This window comes from Nycticebus coucang, chromosome 14 (assembly GCF_027406575.1).
Source record: "Nycticebus coucang isolate mNycCou1 chromosome 14, mNycCou1.pri, whole genome shotgun sequence".
Taxonomy (NCBI): Eukaryota; Metazoa; Chordata; class Mammalia; order Primates; family Lorisidae; genus Nycticebus; species Nycticebus coucang.
Genome location: NC_069793.1, coordinates 38,528,971 through 38,549,387, shown reverse-complemented (window position 1 = coordinate 38,549,387; position 20,417 = coordinate 38,528,971). Strand labels below are relative to the sequence as shown.

At 37.6% G+C, this 20,417-nt stretch overlaps 1 protein-coding gene and 1 non-coding gene across 2 annotated transcripts in view; both read left to right on the top strand.

Annotated features, from left to right (window-relative positions):
* The window catches only part of ANO3 (anoctamin 3), a 448,518-nt gene that overhangs the window by 84,772 nt on the left and 343,329 nt on the right, over positions 1-20,417 (top strand). The gene's annotated exons all lie outside the window — the stretch shown is intronic.
* LOC128566244 (small nucleolar RNA SNORD77) lies at positions 296-363 on the top strand. The gene has a single exon (XR_008374527.1). It is a non-coding gene; the product is annotated as a small nucleolar RNA SNORD77 (small nucleolar RNA).

Here is a 20,417-nt window from a genome sequence, read left to right as displayed (position 1 = left end):
ACCTCCTCGGCCCCTTTGCCTGAGACAGTGAGACCAACCACTCCTCCTTCTATTGATCCTCCTCCTCCTCAGCCTACTCAGCCCAGACAATGAAGATGAAGACTTTTATGATGATCCACTTCCACTTTATGCATGGTAGATACAGTTTCTTTGCCTTTTTTAATATTGTTTCATTTCCTCTAGTGTACTATATTGTAAAAATATAGCATATTCTACATAAGATATGTGTTAATAAACTATGTATGTTTTTGGTAAGGCCTCTGATCAGAAGTAGGCTATTAGTAGTTAAGTTTTTGTACTATGATGTTTGCAGAGTTCAGGAGATTAAATCATGAAGAAATTAGCCATTTGTCTGATGTATCTGGAAAAAAAAATGTAGTTAAGTTTTTGGACCGTCAAAAATTATATGTGTTTTTTTGACTGTGCAGGGGTCAGGCATCCCCAATTCCTGTGTTGTTCAAGGGTCAGCTGTAGTTTCACATGATTTTTGTTATTGGTATTGTTTTGGCTGAGATGGTGTCAAGCTGTATCCAGAAGGATGTACAATCTAAGGGAAGAAAATTCATACACTCTGTAGGACCCACCATGCACGATGTGGAGCTCCATAATAAGAATAAGGATGTCATTTTTAGGTGTCCATGTTGTAAATGGTGAAACAATTATCCACTCTGAGAACAGACTTATGGGACACACACCATCTAAGGCTTCGCGTGTCTTATAGCAGAAGGGGAGAGAAAGACAGTAACTGCTTCAGTTGAATAGTGAAATATTTTCTGCTCATGTTTTGTTGCTCTGTTTAGGTTCTTTGGTGAAGCTTGTCATGAATAGGTCTGATGTGTGTGAGGAGAGTGAGTGAGTATTTTTAACGGTACACAATATACAAGTTCAATAGTAATACAATCTACCCCAAATATGTGGTATTGCTTGCTTTTGAATTGTTCATAACATTTCATAATATAAATGCATCATCATTTATGTAGTCTCTAAATTTTTCAGTAATACAAATGATGCCAGAACAGAGCTCCTATCCATTCCTGCTGGTTGCATGTGAATGAGGATTTTAGAGTGATGTAGTTACTACAGCATAATTCTGCCTAATGTGACATCAAGAAAGTAAACCACCGTATTGACATGACTGATACTATGAACATGCCACATTCCCAACATTCCCAAACGCTGAACGTGAATCCATTAACTAACATACAGTGCCATCTGCTGGTGACTTTGTATATTTCCACTATCCTTTTCCTATTTGAAACTATAAATTCAAATAAAGTAGCAGAGGCATTTTAGTAACATACTATTTTGATTTTTAAAAAGATTTTTTCTTTTAAATTTGTTTTGTTTTGTTGTTGTTTTTATTAAATCATAGCTGTGTACATTGATATATTCATGGGGCATCATTCACTAGCTTCACAGACCGTTTACCAAGTTTATGTATATTCTTACCTTCTTCTCTGTCTACCTGTCTTCAATTACTTATTTACCTATATAGATTTGAAAGAAAACACAACACAATCATGATCCCTGGCTAGGAAGGAGGGATGCAGAAGCCGAGGAAGGAAGAAACATGATTTTCACTTTCAATAAACATGTACTGATGTATTACTTATAAAAATGCTAAGTTTATAATCTGAAAGTTGAAAAGGATACCTGAAAAGACTACAATTTCTCCTTTCCTCTGTTAATATCATCATGGATTTCAGTTTAATTTTCCTGTAAATCCTCTCATTTTAAGGATTAATTTTGTGTGTGTTTCTATTGGTTTATTCACATATTTGTGAGGCTGATCATAATTATACATACGTAGTAAAAGGAATAGAAATCTGTATTTGATCTCTAAGTGGACATATTTAGATGCATGCTGCTAAAATGAAATACAATCTGCTAAAAAATGTTTTCTTTATTTAAAGGAAATGACTAACTTTACTAAAAAGAAGTGAAAATAAAGCCATATGTCATTTCTATGCCATAGTATTTCACAACTACACTCTCTCTGGTATAAAATATGGTTCTCTAGAGAACCCTAAAAAATATTCAATAATGTTTCCATGATTTTTATTCACTTTATTTTGGGTTGAGAGGAAGTGCCTGACCTTCTTTAACTTTAAATTCTGAGGCCTATAGAGACCTTTTATAGTTTATAAAATCCCACAAATACATCTGTAAAGCATAGCAATTATTAAAAATGGATTTTTCAGAGAGAAAGAAGGAGGGAGGGGGTGGGGAAAGGAAGAGGAGAGAGAAGGAAGGAGAGAGGGGGTTGGGGCCTTGGTGTGTGCCACACCTTTTGGGGGCAAGACACGATTGCAAGAGGGACTTTATCTAACAAATGCAATCAGTGTAACCTGGCTTATTGTACCCTCAATGAATCCCCAACAACAACAACAACAAAAATGGATTTTTTTCTTTTTTCCTAAGGGGAAACCATCAGCAAATCTTCATGCTTCCTTTCAGGATAGAGGAAAGAGTTAATTTTTTTTTTTTTTCTCTAAAGTCATATTGTAAGTCAGAGATTAACTTTTTGCCTATGTAACTCTGGAGGTCAGATCTCAGGATGTTAGATAAATGTTCCAGTATATCAGATTTCAAGTTGCTACTGTAAGGAGATTTATGAGATCTAGTCTAATAATTGAGAAATACCCGGAATCATATAGATGCCTGAATAGTAGCCCTTCTCATCTCCTTTTTAGATAAGGAACTTAGAAATTAAATAGATCTTTGGCAGTGCTTCTGGCTCAGTGAGTAGGGCACTGGTCCCATGTACTGAGGGTGGCAGATTCGAACCCGGCCCTGGCCAAAGTACAACAAAAAACAGCCGGGCATTGTGGTAATCCCAGCTACTCAAGAGGTTGAGGCAAGAGAATCACCTAAGCCCAAGAGCTGGATGTTGCTGTGAGCTATGACGTCAAGGTATTCTACCAAGGGCAACAAAGTGAGACTCATTCTCTAAAAAAATAAATAAATAAAAATAAAATAAATTAAATAGATCTTGCTTTTAATTCTGGTTTGATTGTTTTCTATATTTGTGATTTGGGGTGAGTCATTTACCCTCCCTGAAGTTGTATTCAAAGCCATTTGCACAAGGAGGTAATAATATCTTCTTCACCTGTTTATGGGATATTAAAATATAACAATATACACACAATGCTTATCACAGTTTGTATTCAAATACAGGTGCTCTACACAAGGGAGGCTTTGCCTGCTTTTTAAAAAATGTACATTTATATATGAGTAAACAGATAAACCTTGGTTGCTCTTTGAAGGCTGACTCAATAAAAGGGTTTCACTCAGATATCAGGCAAGTATCCCAGAAAACATTACTCATCTTTGTCCTCAAATATCACTGCATATGAAATCAATCACCTAAGGCTCTTACGGAAAATGCAGATGCCTAGACCATACCCTAAAAGTTCCAAATAGGAAGATCTGAGATAAAACCTAGGAATTAACATTTAAGCAACTATTCCTGGGAGACTGAAGTAGGTAGCCCCTCAGGTCCCTTTAAAGAAACTCTGGCTTGATTTTTACAGGCAATTTTGTATAACTTAGCTCCTTCCAAAAAACACTTCAATGTGAAGGGAGGTTATCTCCACACAGGCTGGCTTAGAATGATCATAATTATATCCAAACGGAGATTAGTTTCCACAGGAGTAAGTACCCTAAAACAGACAGTCCCTAGGGAGTTTTATTTCAGCAATAGATTAGCCATTATTTTCACTTAAAACACTACACCCCACCTTATTCTGTTTCTGCTAAGAAAACACCAGATTCCACCATGTTTTCATTACCCAATTTAAATGTGTTTGAAATATACCCCCGCCTCTCGTGTAAAAGTAAAATTGGTTAACCTGACTCCCAACTATCTCTTTCCCCCAGAGGTCATCTCCAAAATGATGCTCTTTTCCTTTCTGGTTTTCATTACTTTTGGGCTTTGGTGGTTATAATTGGTCAGCTTGACTTCAAAGTGACCCAAATAATATTTCATCTCTTTCACTTGGAAGACTGACCTCTTCTTTTGCAGCAATGGGCTCTTTCTGACCTCTGCTGAGGTCACCTTTGATGCTCAAACGTGCTCTGAATGGAAGCAGCTGTGTGGTTTACGATCCCAGCACGCAGTAAGCTTTCCCTCTAGTGGCTCCATTTATAACACATGGCAGGGATTTGTTTTTGATTTCACTTCCTTTGGACAAGGGACAATCTAAATCAAAAATAAATCCAACCCCATAAAACAGTCAACTCTCGGTTTCACCACAGAGCAATGTTCTTAGTATAAGAATTTTTTCTTACTATTATTTTGGAGTAACTTAAATGAGTAGGATTTCAATGAAACAAGCAGTTGTAAGTAATGCCTTAAGAGAAAGAGTTGTGTGTTCAGTAAAAAGCTATTTCCCATCCTATTAATGGAGGAGGAAGCAACTTGGAAGGAAAAGATACATGTTTCCAGGCTATTGCTAGACTATCGCATATCTGTGAGTCATTACAAAAGTTTTCGGATACACAAAAATCAAGAAACATAAAATCCACCCAGACAGAAACACGTGAAGCCCTGCCAGGAACACTACAGCCTGAGCAAGCTGAAACTTGCCCAGGTGAGTCAGAGAGGACGCTGTTAACTGGGTTTCTTGGAGGTGAAATAATGGACCATGGCAAAGTCTGTATCAAACTTTCACAGTGACTTACCTATATATCCTATTATCCTATTATATGATACTGCATTATAACTGATATTAAAAACTTATTTTTATTCTCAGGATGTCTGAATTTTTATCTTTTCCTCTTACCTCACTGTGTAAAAGCCTTCAGTGAATTCTAATACCAGTAAGTTAAACTCCTTACAAAAACACAAATAAGGCTTTCACAATTTGGCTTTAAAAAATTTTTTTTAATCTTTTGCTGCTCCTTCATTTTTTTAATAAAGCAAATTTATTTCAGGTTAATGTGAGGGTACAAGCAACCAGCTCAACATATTTGATTTTGTTAGGTAGAACTTGTCCTGTGGTTCTTTCCCACATACAAAAGGTGTGCCAACCCTTCCTGACCCTGTGCCCATTCAGTGAGAGCACCCCAATCCCCTCCCTCAGTACCCCTCCCCCCATCTTGAATTAAAATCAGTTTTTCTCCAAGTTGGACAAGTATTTGATCATCTACTGGCTTCATATTAGTACTGAGTACTTTGGATATTCACTTTTCCATCCTTGTGATATTTTTACTAAGAAGAATGTGTTCAACTCCATCCAGGACATTACAAATATCTGAAGTTGCCATCTTTTTATGGCAGAATATTATTCCATGGTGTACATGGACCACAATTCGTTAATCCCTTCTTGAGCTGACGGGCATTTAGGTTATTTTCCGCTCCTTCATTTTGAATGCTGAGATTCAAGTCCATTAAGTTAACAAACTCTTCCATAGTGATCGGCACTATGACCACCTTCAAAGTATTCCCCTAGTCCACACTTCAAAGTAATTTTGGAACTCTTTCTGGAACAATCATCAGAGCTGTCATCATATGACATCTGACACTTTGTGAACTTGCCGCCCTGCACTTAATGTTGGCAGCACTGCACAGCTAACTCAGGAAGGCTTCATAACCTTGGCATGTCAGTGTCTCACAGCTGTGTCCACGCTGACATGTGGCAACATGTCTTGGTACATGGCATTCATCACTGTTGTTGCATGTTTTAGAACACCGGTGGTCCTTTCAGACAGAGTTCAAAAGTTGCTTTGAAGGGTGAACCAGGCACTGGCATCAGGGTACAGCCTCCCAAGGGGAGTACTTCAAAGGTGGCTGTAGTGATATTCAGCAATGAGGTATGTAGCACTTGTTCTAGGATGAGTAACTTAATTGTCAGACCTCAGTATAAATAGCCAATAAATACACAAAAGTTAGTGAACATCATTTGTCTTTTTTGCAATGTGTGAGCTCTAAGTGTGATTATGCTAGCCTTGCAAGTGGAGTTTTCCAGGGAGCCACCAAACAGGTGAAATAATGATAATCGTCTAGGAAGGAGGCTTTGAAGAGCCTCCAACCTCATTCTGCCTCCGTCTGATGGCTCTGGACTGCTTATTTTCACTGTGATTGTAGTTATTCTATTTTAAATTTATCTCTGAGCAAAGGAGGGAGAATAGGATGAAAGTAAAGTATCCAAAAACAGCCCAAAGCTTGTTCTCAAGGAATTCAGACATTTTTCTGAAATAAACTCTCCTGGCTTTCTCTAAATCTTTGGTTTATTTCCAAAGTTCTGGAAAAAAATTATCCTGATGATGTTTTCCCATTTTCTCGCTGCTTTTATAGAGAAGGGAGTTTTCAGGGTTTCTTACTCTACCACTTTGGATGACTGTCTTTCCCATTGGTAACTCTCACACAGCAACAGTCCATAAAACCATGAAATTGGCATTGGTACAATACGCATTCATAGTTCTATATTATGTCACCATATGTGAAGTGTCATATAACCAATACTGAATTCAAGACACATAACTATTATGTTACTCCCAAGAATTGCCTCTTTATTGTTACACTCATTCTGCTACCCTCTATTAATCTGTCCTAAAATGAAAGTCACCTGTCTCCTAGGAATGGTGCTGCCTTCATCTTCCTGCTACACTCAGCTGTTGGCAGGAAACAGCCATAAAGCCTCTGCACAAAAGCAGTAATAGATTTTACAGCACAGCAACCGGGAAGCTGTCACTCATGCTTCTTGGAGCCAGAGATCTGACAGGCGCATTGTCATGACTGTCAAAATCAGGAAAACATGAATAATGTCTGGTCTCCATCGTCATTTTATTTCCAGCACTTGATAAGTAGTATTAATAATACTTTACTATGTACCAAACACTGCTCAAAGTACTTTTCAGAGAGTGACTCGCTGGATTGTTCTTACCCTCATGAAACAGTTAACATCATATATTTACTTTGCAAGACAATAAAAAACAATACTGAAAGGCTAAGTAACTTGTCCAAGGTCATAAAAGGCAGTCATGACTGGCTTCAAGTTCAGTGGTGCACATAATGCTAATGGAGACACACAGTTTCTATTAAAGAAATGAATGGATGAATGAAGAGGAAATAATTATTTCCTGATCATATTCATCTTTGGAATAAAATTTATGAGCATTTCTAAACTCCTGATGAGAAGAGAAAAAGGAGGAGACTCAATTAAGAAAGGCCTACTCTAGGGTCCCTACACCTAACTTGTTTCTAGCTAAGAATCTGTCCAAAGTCCACCAGAGCTGGCTTAAGAGAAAGCCTCCTCTTCATACTTGCTTGAAAAGATTATGGAGAAATTAAAGTTTCAGAAGCTAAAATTTGATAAAAATCCTCAAAACTAGAGTAATTGTAAGGCTTGGTGAGATTATGTTGACAATCAATAGATCTCTTTTTTTCTGAATTTTACTTTACTGTTATGCTATCAACTGGCTTTGAAGAATTTTAGATAAAAATTTCTGAAACTCATCATTTTTGCTTGAAAAATACAGTTGACAGTGTTGCTCATATCATCACGGAGTGTCCCTCTCACCAGCTTATCCCATCCACCAAAAAATATATCTGGGGTTTAGAAATCAATCTGAACTATAATTTTCCTAAGCAAACAGGTGTTCAATTCTTTGTTTTATTTTCTATAATAGATTATCTGATACCTATGAATATATTTATCTCCTTGTTGGTTAGAAAACTCATAGATAAATTTGTTTGAACTTCTAAAATTAGGGGAAATCCTAGCCTGCATTCTGCATGTTAATTTGACTTCTTAATTCGTATTTCCCAATATTTTGATTTTTGTCTATATCTTCTCCACTTTTGAAATCTTATCATATGTATTTAGTTATCCCTTTCTGAAAAAACAATTTATTTTTTAGTTAAGAAGTTTAAACTGCTACTGCTAGTATTGAATAGTCCACTTGGTGGCCTTAAAAATAAAATTCACAAAGAGAACCCAAAAGAAATTAGAAACACAAAAATGTGTTTCCAATGCACCTAGCTCAAAACATTTACCTTGCATTATTTTAAACAAGCATCGGGGCAGGTTCAGGTTATAGAAAGCCTCAGGAATCTTTAAATTGGGGAAACTTTTGAATAAAAAGAACACAAAATTACAAATACATAATTAGAAAGTGAATGATAAAGTAAATAAAAAAGTTATATATTTTTAAACAGTCACAAAATCCACAAACATCACAAAATCCAGAAATTAACAGGAGATATTTGTCTTAAGCAGTTGCCCATCATAAATCTATAATCCTGTCTTTTACATTTTGACTACATGTTCTTTGAATCTTTATTTGAATGTATTTTATAATCTTTCCACAGAAAATAAATGAAGGCTAAGTCATTGCTTCCTCTAAAACGTATTTAATTATTATTATTTATTTTGCTTCATCACTTGTTAATAGTATTGCCATATAAAGTTTTCAGATTATTGTCAAATTTGGGAAATCCTCTTTCCATTTCCTTTCCTACCTGAGCTTTGTGATGTCATTTCACATGTTCCTGTGCGAGAACTACTTGCAAACTTTCTTTGAATTGACAGTAGTCCTTCACCAGTTTGTTAATTTAACCACATTTAAAAAAAATAAAAATAAAACATACAGCGATGTGAGCGTGTTGCTAGGATGCCTTCCTTTCTTGGAAGGTCCAGGGACGGTGAGGACCTCAAGCTTGCAGTTCAGTAGTTTCACTGTAAATCTGCTCTGCAAGCCTGGGCAGGAGCCACATCTTCAGTTAATTACTCAGAGCACTTCACCCAACATGAAAATAAGCTTATAATTGCACTAGAACTGAGAGCACTTATTTTCCTTGAAAGAGAAAAAGAATTGACATTATTAAGGGCCCACTCAGGCCAACTTGTGCCAAGTAGTTTTATAAAAATGAATCCATCATCTATTCATGTATCTATTCTATAAAGACTCAAAATCAAATGGTTACCAAAACAGACCTGACGCCTGAAACTAATAGAGATAGATAATAAACAAATAATTGCAAATTGTAAAGAGAGGAGGTGGGAACAGTTTATGCAAGTACCCTGAGATTTGCAACATCATGACCTATCTGGGGGCTCTGGAAAAAAAAAAAAAAAAACATGCTGAAGCCAGTGTATGGGTAGGTGGTGCAATGTGAGGGCCAGCATAGGCAGATCCCCGGTCAGTGCAGGCCTCTGAGGCCAGGGCCAGGAGGGCTCAAAGTCGGTGGGAAGCAGGTGAAGGGTTGGAGTGAGGCTGAAATGGTACATCTTTCCTTTGGTCTACTGCCTGCAGTGTGGAGCTTATAAATACAAGATAAGGAAGCCGGGAGAGCAGTCAGGACACTGTTGCAGTGGCCTGGGTGGTAATCTGGGCTACATGATGAGATGCAGATGAGAATAGAGCTAAAAAATGAAAGGTAATTGCTGGTGAGTTGCACGTGAGACAAAGGGCAAACGAGGAATCAAATTTCAGTGCTGAATGCCGAACACTTCTACTGATGTGGAGAGAAATTGAGGGGGAGACCGATTCCAGTTGATCCTTAGGGGGACTCCGTCAAGTTAGTGTTTGGGGGGTACAGGAAAGCAGATAATGAGAGAACTTGGTTCACTTCCCTCCAGCCCCTCAATTCAGATATTCAGAAGTGGAAGAAGGTAAATCGATTTCTTCCCAAATTTATTGCTTTAAAAATGCACATTTTTTTTTTTTACCTTTTAGCTTTTTTATTTTTATTTTTATTTTTTTTCTCTTTTTTTTTTTTATTGTTGGGGATTCATTGAGGGTACAATAAGCCAGTTACACTGAATGCAATTTTAAATCCTACTGTTTCTTCCTTTCACCAAGGTTGTGGATATTTGGCCTAGTTTATCTCTAAATATCCTATTCACGTCTATGAATGTGGAACTGTTCTTTTAATTCCACTTTGCCTTCAGAATTCCACTAGAGGGAGTGACCATGCTGTGTTTGATGTACTATTTATTATGCTCACAGTATTTGAGAACTATGACAAAGTTGGTATTTACTGGGTCACCCCCACATATAAAGATCTCTTTGTTATCTTTTAGAAAGTCGTATGTGTATTTTGTGCAAGAACCTGGAGTCTTGATCAAAAACTTTTCAGAGGATCAAAACATAGGGAGAAAAAGTTGTAGTTTGCATAACAACAACAAAGCATTTCATTTAAATGGCAGTGGAGGAAGAATCTAAAGTCTGAAAGTTATAATAGTTTAGCAAACAAGGCATGTTACATAAAATTTAATAGAAATAATTGTTATTGCTTTAGATATATAAAATTGTATTGCTTCTGTCTTTAGACTGTGCTGTCTTTATTTTTTATTTTAAATGAATATTCAATAAACATTTAAGAACAATTAAAGGCTACTTTGTAAATGTAGTCCCTCAAACTATTTTTCGTACAAGATCATAGATTACTGAGATAAAGTTTTTCTACCACAGTGAGTTCTAAGAACACTTAGAACCATTTAAGTCATCTTCAATTTAATAAATAACATAAAATCAGCATAAACATAACAAGAAAATAATAATAGGAACCAGCTGAGTTCTAATTACTGTACTAGTCACTTTGTATATAGCATCTTTTTTTTTTTTTAGGTCCATCAAACTTTATTTCTCAGAAGGCCAGCAATTCTTGAAAACAGTGATCGTCTAAGACTATTCTGTTCTTCCATTTCCAAAATCACACTTTTATACATAAAAATTAAAAGCAAGAACCGTACTAACCCCTATCTTAAACAACAATAATTAACACTCATTTTAAACAACAGTAATCACCATGACCCATAATAAACTATAATTGACAGAACCCATGACCCAAAACAACATTTCTAACTCAAAAATTAATCTCCTAAATCAGTCGCCCTAAATTACTCAAGATATACACTTTCAGGTTAAAGCTGAATTTGCAAAACAACAGGAATGGGAGACATGAAAGTTACTTAGGAGCTAAGCCAACCAGACCAGCTGTGTCATGTCAGTCCTCGCCCGCCTGACTCCCTTCTATTCTCACTACAGGTGCTTTCAATAAGGTACCAGATAGAAGATGTTACTTCTCATAATTATAAGAATTCAAGCTCATAATTAGGAAGGAAGTGAAGGAACTGTGAATACTGAGCCTGCTGGCATCCTGCCCTCCCCCCACCCTACTGATCCTACTAATCTGAATACGTCACATTAATAATAACTTCTTTGCAGGGAAGTAGAGGTTTCTAAAGCACTCAGGGAATTTCTTCCCAAAATTTGTCTCCTCAATCTAAAGAATATTTTGAATTAAAGGCCTTTAGAGATAATCAGGTACGAAAAGGGGCTTTCTCTCTATCTGCATAAATCTGGACAGGAACCTAACACAGAGAACATAAAATCTTATTTGATTATTCCCATCATATCTGAAGTGCTGGTTTCAGATACAGTGATGGGACAAGGCTGGGGTGTCCCTTCCCTTCATTATGTGCTAACTCAGGAAATGTATGAAGACAGTGGCTGTATCCAGCAGTGGTCCAAGGAAAAGTATAAGTAAAGGCATCATTCAAAAGGAGTCCCAAGCATGTCACTGAGTGCCCATCCAGTCCAACATGTTTTTCTAATTTTGGATTGCCTTTATCCCAGGGGTCTCATACATAAAGTGTTGTGAGTTCTGAAAGACCTTCAGATGTTATTTGTGGCTTCCTGACAGCAGATAAAGCAGCAAATGCTACCTTTAGAACTGGCACTACTCCATCCTAGCAGATGGCCATTAGCTCAGCCTATAGGGAATCAACCTTTTGTTTTCCATCTGAAAATAAGCAGGTCAGCACTCTAAATCCTGACATCACAATGGGAGAAGTAGTTCAGGGGACTCTGAAAACAGCATGTGACAACAAAATCTTGGGAAGAAAACTGTCATAACCACAAAAGATTTGCATTTAATGTGTCATAACAGTTTAATTCAGAGCACATGAGAGATACAATTATATTTTAACATAAAATCCTGGGAATTGTCAGTATTCAGTTCCACCTCCATCGTTTTGAATTCTGGCGTCACAGTGAAATCATCTGGGGATTTTTATTATTATTTCAAATGCTCAGGAATACAATTAAATCAGAACTGCTGTGGTTGAAGCCCAGGCATTAATAATTTTTTTAAGTTCCCAAGTGATTTCAATGTGTGACAAATTCTGATAATCATTCATGTAATGCATTTTTTTCCCAAATCTTTATGTTTTGGGAATCACCTTAGGACCTTATTAAAATACAGGTTATGATTCAGTAGGTCTGGGAAGAAGCCCAAGAGTCTGCATTTCTAACAAGCTCCCAGAAGAGGGCGATAGTGTATTAACAGTACACTGACTAATGAGGGTCTCCAGCAAGCAGAGCGGTGGCCTTCCTCTCCAGGACAGACCCCCAAGCTTCTCAAAAAGGCCAGGGCCCTTGCTCTTTCTTCTTTTAGTGATATGCATTGTTGTGGAATCACATAGAAACTCTCGGAGTGTTAAAAGAAGTAGGATTTAGCTTCAACCTGTCTTTCTGGAGTCTCTAATTTTGCACCAGAACCTTCTAAAAACTCTCTGCTTAGATCAGTTTTCTTTCCTGAATCCTGAGCCATTTGGATTTTCAGTAGGAAAGAATTTATAAACTGACAGAAAATTATAAATGAAAGCTCAGGGACTTTATATTACCCACCAGGCTGTTAGGCCACTAGCTCTTGTAGGTAAAATTAGATTCATTGATATTTGAGATGCTTTTCACCATGACAGATACTGTAGGGCAGGAGAAAGCAGCATTTATAAGGTGACCAATAATACAGAGAGTGCCAAAAAAAGTATACACAATTAAAGAGAGGGAACAACTGTATTTAATGTGTGATACTCATTACGCATTAAGTCACGTTTGACTTCTACAATTGTAAGAGGTGCTCAATATGGTTTGTGTTTACCTTTTGTTATCGATATATATGGAGTATTGCAATTTTAATAGTTTTTTCCTTTCTTAAAATGTATACTTTTTTTGGCACTCTCTGTACATACTGCTAGACCAGACTATATGCACCACCAAGACAAAGCCTAGTCTGCCCTGAACATGACTGCACATTCCTAACACAATACCTGACCACTAATTAAAAAATATGTTATGGCTTTAAATACTTTGTTTGGTTTAATCCTCCAAATAATGAGAGCTAACATTTACAGAATGTTTACTACATGCCCAGCAGTGTTTTATGTACCTTACCTTTATTAAATGATTTCTTATTTTTAATATCCCTGTCTGGTAGATGAACATTTTACAGATAAGGTAAATGAATCACAGGAAGGTCAAGTGATTTAGCCAAGGTCACACAGTCAATACACAATAGAACCAGACATTAAATCCAGGCATTCCGGTTCCAGAGACTGTGATCTTAACTAGTACACTATTAATGCTAACAATATACAATAAATGCTGTTATTACTCCACCATAGGCGGGAAACAGAGACACAATCTCAGCATCACAGCCAGAGTCATGTAGTTAATAACTGGTGTTCCAGAGACTGTGATCTTAACTAGTACACTATTAATGCTAACAACAATATACGATAAATGCTGTTATTACTCCACTACAGGTGGGGAAACAGAGACACAGAGAATCTCAGCATCACAGCCAGAGTCACATAGTTAATAACTGGTGAAATCAGGTTTGAAACCCAGGCTTGACTGGGTGTGGTGGCTCTCGCCTATGATCCTAGCCCTCTGGGAGGCCAAGGTGGATTGTCTACACTCGGGAGTTTGAGACCAACCTGAACAAGAGTGAACCCCATCTCCACTAAAAATAGGAAAACTAGACTTGTGGCAGTCTCTCAGACACTCAGGAGGAGGCTGAGGCAAGAGAATCACTTGAGTCTGAGAGTTTAAGGTTGCTGTAAGATACAATGCCACCGCCCTCTAGCCAGGGTAACAGAGTGAGACTCTGTCTCAAAAATAAAACAAACAAAAATAAATAAATAACAAACCCAGGCAGATTGAAATCCAGGCTGTAAATACAGAACCTTTGTTCTTAACCATTGTTTTGTAGTGTTCTAGTATGTCTGTTAGTTATGATCCATTTAATAGAAAATGAGAAGCCTGAGACTAGAAATGCCTTAGTCAAACATCAAGCAAGTGTTCAATTACAGAGAAAGTTGAACTCAGATTTCTTTAAGTTAAAAATTCTAAGCTGCTCTCCTCTTTGCTACCGAAACCGGGGGGAAATTTGTCAAATAGTACAAAATGCTAACCTCTAAAGAGTCTCCTGAGGACCTCCTGTGCATTCAATTTCTCTTTCACTTTCTTCTCTAGATATATGACAAGTGTGCACACTGCAGAGATGAGTTGAGGTGAAATGAATCAAATGATTCCGGAAGGTGGATAAAATAGCCTTGCCATGGAGAATCTGAATGCGTGCTGGGCTGGGAGGTTAAATGACTAAGAGAATAGAGACAGGGACAGGGAGAGATGGCACTGACTCGACCTGTCACAGGCCTGTGAATTCTGAGGTGCAATCATCAGCCTGCTTTTTTTCCTTACTAGTTTTTTAGATCAAGAAGTGAAGTTTATTCCACGGGTATCCATCATCATCAACATTAGGGAGACTGGTTATTTAGAAAGACACAAATGGACCCTATGTCAGTAAACAGTAAAAGTGGGATTTATTTATCTTTTCTTAAAGTTCTAAGAGCCTACCAATGGGATAAATTTTTCATCTAGACTCATTTATATTGTCACCTTTCTGTGAGTGGGTCAAAAAAAAAAACATTTCTAGCTTTTTAACTTTTTTTTTCCTGAACTGCCCAGAAGTTTCCTGCTTACTGTTCTAGCTTCAGTGTTAATGAATAGAAAGTGGAGTGGAGGAGTGGGCTCTCCTCCCCTGGCCTCTACTCTCCTTCCAAGTTCAGATGGTCCATTTTGGAGCAATAGGAAAGAAAACATCTAAACAGACCATTTTCTTCTTTAGATCTTCATGCCTCAGAAAAAATATTATGAGGTATTGATGTACTAGTTACATGACTTACTTTTGAGGAAAGCTAAGGAGCTTTCTGACCTCATTGTCTGTCTTTCCAGATTAGATCTCTGTGCCACATTTCTGGAGCTGGAACAGAAACCGTGGCCTGCTACTCTCAAATGGCTCTTCTGCTTTGTAAGTGGAATATTGAATGGGAGTAGAAACCTCAACTTTTATCAGCTTGTCTCTGCTGGTAGGGAACTTTTGTTCTATAATAAGTGAGCTTGGACAAGTGCTTTTACCCAGTATTTTCATCTTACCCCACCTGGGGTGGAGCTCCTGCTCATTGGTGAAGGCTAGGTGGAGGCCCATATCTCTCAACCTGTCTTCCCTGAAATAGAAGTTCCTTGCTTTTACTTTTAACACAAAGCTTAGAAAGAAGAAAAATGCTGACAGCCTTTCCCTCCTGGAGAGATAAAGTAGTTCTAGCATAATTGCCGTTTGGAAAGACCTGGGTTGTTGGCTGAACAAGCCTTCCTATATGTTGAACTCTTTGATTTTTCCGTTGGTATTTTTTTTCTTTTGGGGGGAGAAGTAGATCTTTGCTCAAATGACACGTATAATCTATTGAATCAGATTGAAATTTGGTAGATTTTCTTAAATGAATGTGTAAGTGGTTTTTGAAATGTTTTATAACAATTCCAGAGATTTTAAATACCTAATTATACGTCATTAAATACATGGTTGCTTCCTAGGGAGAAGGGAGGATCCAGGAAACTCCTTATACCTCACTAGAATTTCTCATAGCCATCAAAAACAAATATAAACCAAAGTAAATTTTTATTTTCCCTCCAAAAATCTTCCTCTCCTCTTCCCCTTCTTTCTACATATTAAATCCATTTATTCCCGTCATGAGAGCAGAGCTCTTAAAGCCATTCTTATCTCCTCATTTCTCCCACATCCCACCTCTGCTCCATCAGAAAATTCTGTCAGCATGCAAACATGAGATAGGTTCAGGGCCCTCCAAATAGGTGTGTGTTTCTGTAACACAGTGTTTGAAAGTGGGGAATTGTTAAAGAAGAAGCCAGGAGCCAGATCATCTATACCTTATATACCATGACATGTGGACACCATCCTGACAGTGATAGTGGAGTGAAACACTGAGATATAATTATGAAACACATCGTAGTCACTGGCTGGAACCTAAGTAGATGGGTACGAGAAATATCTGTCAAGGCATGGAGATTCTGAGAATATTTTTTCTATTGGCAAATCTATATGAGCATTGACTAAGGATTCTAGGGACCTCTAGGAAAAGTACAGGCTTTGATTTTGTGCCTCTACACACATTACGGAGATGAGAAGGAGGTGGACATACAGGTCAACCTCAGGCAGCGTTCCAAGGATCCCGGGGTCTGTGAATGATATTCATGAATGTGAACTTTCTGGAAGTGGGGGACGCTTACAGGTGATAGGTGGGTTTAAAGATTCTTTAGTTGACAGTTGGCTGAAAGAGTTAGGCTTTGTCTAAAAAAACAAGAATGGGTGAAAAGGAAAGCTTAAGATGAAGGGTCTGCTAATTAGAGACAAAGGACCAGACAGATTTGTTTGTAATGTATATTGAGGACCTGCAGGTGGGTCTTTCATAGCCTTAGGCCTGTTAGTGAGTCAAAAAGCAGGTATCTAAGTAGGGGAGAGGGCATGATGAGGCTTGTCTGATCTCCTTTCTCACGGCTAGCAACTCAGCTTTAGGGATCCTGTTGGCCAAAAGGGAGTCTAGTCAATTAGCTGAGTAGGGGGAGCCTTACAATTTTATTTTAGTTCACATTATTATTTAGGAGCATATGTCTTCTTTTAGAAAAGCATGAAAAATCAAGTACAAGTTTTTTCCTAATTTTATTAAAATGGGGCTTTACCAAATGGTACTTTATCACTTCAAATTCCACGTAATAGATTTAATTTCTTACTTTTAAACATAATCACATACTGCATTATGCAAAAAGTTTTTTTTTATAATGTTACCTGTGGTTTAATCCATTAGTTAGGGCAGAAAGTATGGGTAGGCATACAGGACAGAAACTATTGTTTGCCTTCTTAAGGGCTATTCCTACTTTCTTATTTGCTCACAAGACTTTTCTTCAGATGTGAGGAGGCAAAGTGCCCAGGGAAAGTGGAGCTCTCTCTCAGAATCTTAGATGTGAAGGAAGACAGGTTTTGGAATGGGTGATAATACCCTGTACTTTCCTTATTGGTTTAGAAATGGACATGTGACCCTGTTCTGGCTAGTGTGACCTGAAGAGATGTTGGTGTCTTCTAGGAAATATTTCTCTTCTTCAAAAATGTTGGATGTCAGGGGTCCTGGTTTCTCAAACCCCATTGATGTGGTTTAATTACTCAGCCCAGCTAGAAAGTTTAACTGAGGCATGGCTGTACCAGAAAGCAAAGTGAGTGGAAACTGAAAATCAAACTGGAGCGGCACAGGCAGTGTGGACAGAGAGCAAAAGTAACCTGCACAAGTTTCAGGGTAACAAAGAGAGATTTTATTTAGAAGGAACAAAGAAAAAGTTTATAGCACTTCCAAAGGGAGTTGGAAGTGGGTCCCTCTCATGGAGTAGAAGAGGTGAGAGCGAGACAGAGGCAAAGGCCAGTCCTGTGCAGGGTATAAACACTCTCTCCATTTGAAATTGGTTGCAAACCTTTCCCTGGCCTCTCTGCACCTCCAGGCTGTATTGCCCTTTCCTATTGGTCACTTTCTATTGATCATTGGTTACTACGTTACTTCCTACCCATATACTTTTGGGGCCTCCAGACTTCCTGGTTCAGCAGGCCAGGTTTTCCTCCCACCCCTCTTGAAGTCCCTTTCTTAGTGTCTCCTCTCAAAAAAGGACAAAGGTATTGTTTTCCCCTTATTTGTTTCAGACACAATTATTTGTACATATAATGCTTGTAATTACTTTTAATCATGAGAGAAGACTTCAGAAGAAGACATGAGGGAAGACAAAGAAGAGCCTGAGTCACAGATAATAAAGCTGAACTGCTGAATCAATGTTAAAAACATCTACATCTGGAATTACTATAAATTGGGGTAATTTCTTAAAATGCATTTAAGTCATGCTTAATACAATATTAGTGTATTACTTGCAGCTTAAAATACCTTCAGTGATTCAGTACTGATACAGAGTCCCCCTACTCAGGGCATTCCTGGACAGGGACCACCCAATTTCTGTACCTGGGTGAGCTCACAAATGAGACCCCCATCTTTAGGCATAAATAGTCTATCCCTTCCAGGCCACACCCTCTGGGCTTTACCAAGGTCATGAACAAAGCAGCCAGAAAGGTTTTGAGTGGTTCCTCCTTGAGTAAGGAGCATCTACCCTAATTCCTTCCAGAGGGAAAAATTGTAAGGACTGAATTTCTGTGTTAATGTTAGGATTATTTTAGGACTATTCTCTGCCTGCAGACCTCTGGCCAGTTGTGACACGCTTCTCCAAGGCCCCTCACCCATAGGACAGGAAAAGCAGCATTTAAACCTTCCTAGACTGAAGACTGGGGGGCTTTGCACCTGGATTCCCCCCTTTGCTGCTGGAGGTTCTGTGGCCCCTCTTCTGTTCACCCTCTTTTGCTTATCATGCTTATCAATCTTTCTCCCTGTTAGTAAACTATCCTGTCACTTAGCCACGTGGTCTATAGTTTATAATCACATTTTTACTTTGTTCACATTTTATCTCCTGATATAAAGTGACATCATTGGAGATATATCTGTGTAGCATTTATAATGATAAAGTAATGGGAAATTAGTAAGCTTAGAAATCAGGTAGAATCACTTTTCAGTCTTAGGGACACCGCATTTCAATGATATTTTATTAAACAGTTAACGTGATTTTTTTTCAGTCTGAGCTCTTTGATTAGTAGAATTGGGATAAGAATATTCATTGTCAACATTAGTTATTACAAATATAAATAACTTGGCATAGAACCTAAAACATAATTGGCATTCAGCATTAAATATTCTACTACTAATGATAATGACCCTTAATATTTATATAGCACCTCATGTTTTGCCAGGCATTTTCATATACATTAGCTCTGGTTCCAATATAACCCCAGTGGGTGCAAAATGGCAAAGAATCGCAGCTAAGGGAGCTGTAATGAATTCTCCAAAGTCATGGAAGTTTGCAAGTGGTAGAGTCTGGGCCTATGAATCTTTTTCAGTGGGTTTGTGTCTTCCACACACAGTTAAAATAATCATAAGTGCTTTTATTTCTGTAAGGATCAGTGCATAGAATAAGATTTCACAAGCGCAGCCTTAAAGTGTTAGAATGCCCTAGTCACTGATGGGTACATGGTAGGTTCTTTTTCCCAGTAAGGATAACATTTTATTATCATTGCAACTCTGTGAATTAGATGCCTTATTTATTTATTTATTTATTTATTTTTTATCACATACAAATGTTGAGCTTCAGCTTAGAAGTGAAGTGATATTTCTCAAGTCACAGAGCTAGTATGTCACCTAATCAATTCTTGAACCCAAATCTAACTTTAAAGCATATGTTCATCACTATACTATGGCTTTCCTTTCATTCTGAAGTGGGTGAATTGCTCCATCATTAGTGACAAGTAGCTGGAGTTTTATTAAATTCACATCTTTTACTTTTGTGAATATATTCACTTAATATTAATGACATGCTGAATGAATACTGAATCCTTCTTCCACTTCAGCTTAGAAAATTCTATGAAATGCTTTTATGAATGTAAAATGAAAAACAATTTCTTAAAATTTCAAAGAACTCTAAAAACTATGAAAACCGTTTTACTTCATGTGAATATAAGGGTGTTATTGAAAAGAAAGAAACACATTTCGATGGACTTGATCTTCAGCCAAAATCTGATGTTTGCCTTTGCTTCAGCTTCATTCCCTGCAAAACCAAATTGGTGAGTGTCTATGTTGTCATTTACGGAATCTCTGAAATAAGGCATCATCAATGGTAGTGCAATCAGTCATGTAGTATTTCCATCCTTACTAATCATTGTTAACAAGTTATATCACTAAAATTCTTAGTATCTAAATAAATTGATACTAGAAATTTCCTAGCATCTAATTTACTATACTACCTTGTGTTACACCTACACAATAATTATCAATATTTAAAGATGGGAATTTTTAGGTGCAAAACCAGGTTCTCGAATCTGACAAAACGTCAGAAGATCTATCAATATTATGAGCATAAAGCAAAACAATGAAATGAGGGGGGCAACCAGTGCTCTCCAGTTACCACTGTCCTCACTCCCCGCAATTATTCATTTATTATCATGCTTTGTGCTGTCTTTTTTTTTTGCAGTTTCTGGCCCAGGCCGGGTTTGAACCCACCCCCTCCGGTACCCTTGAGCCACAGGCACTGCCCTTTGTGCTGTCATTTTTAAAAAACGATTCTCACATGGATCATTCATTATTGCCATTAATTAGAATTGGCAACCGTATACTTTCAGGATAAATATAACCTCCCCA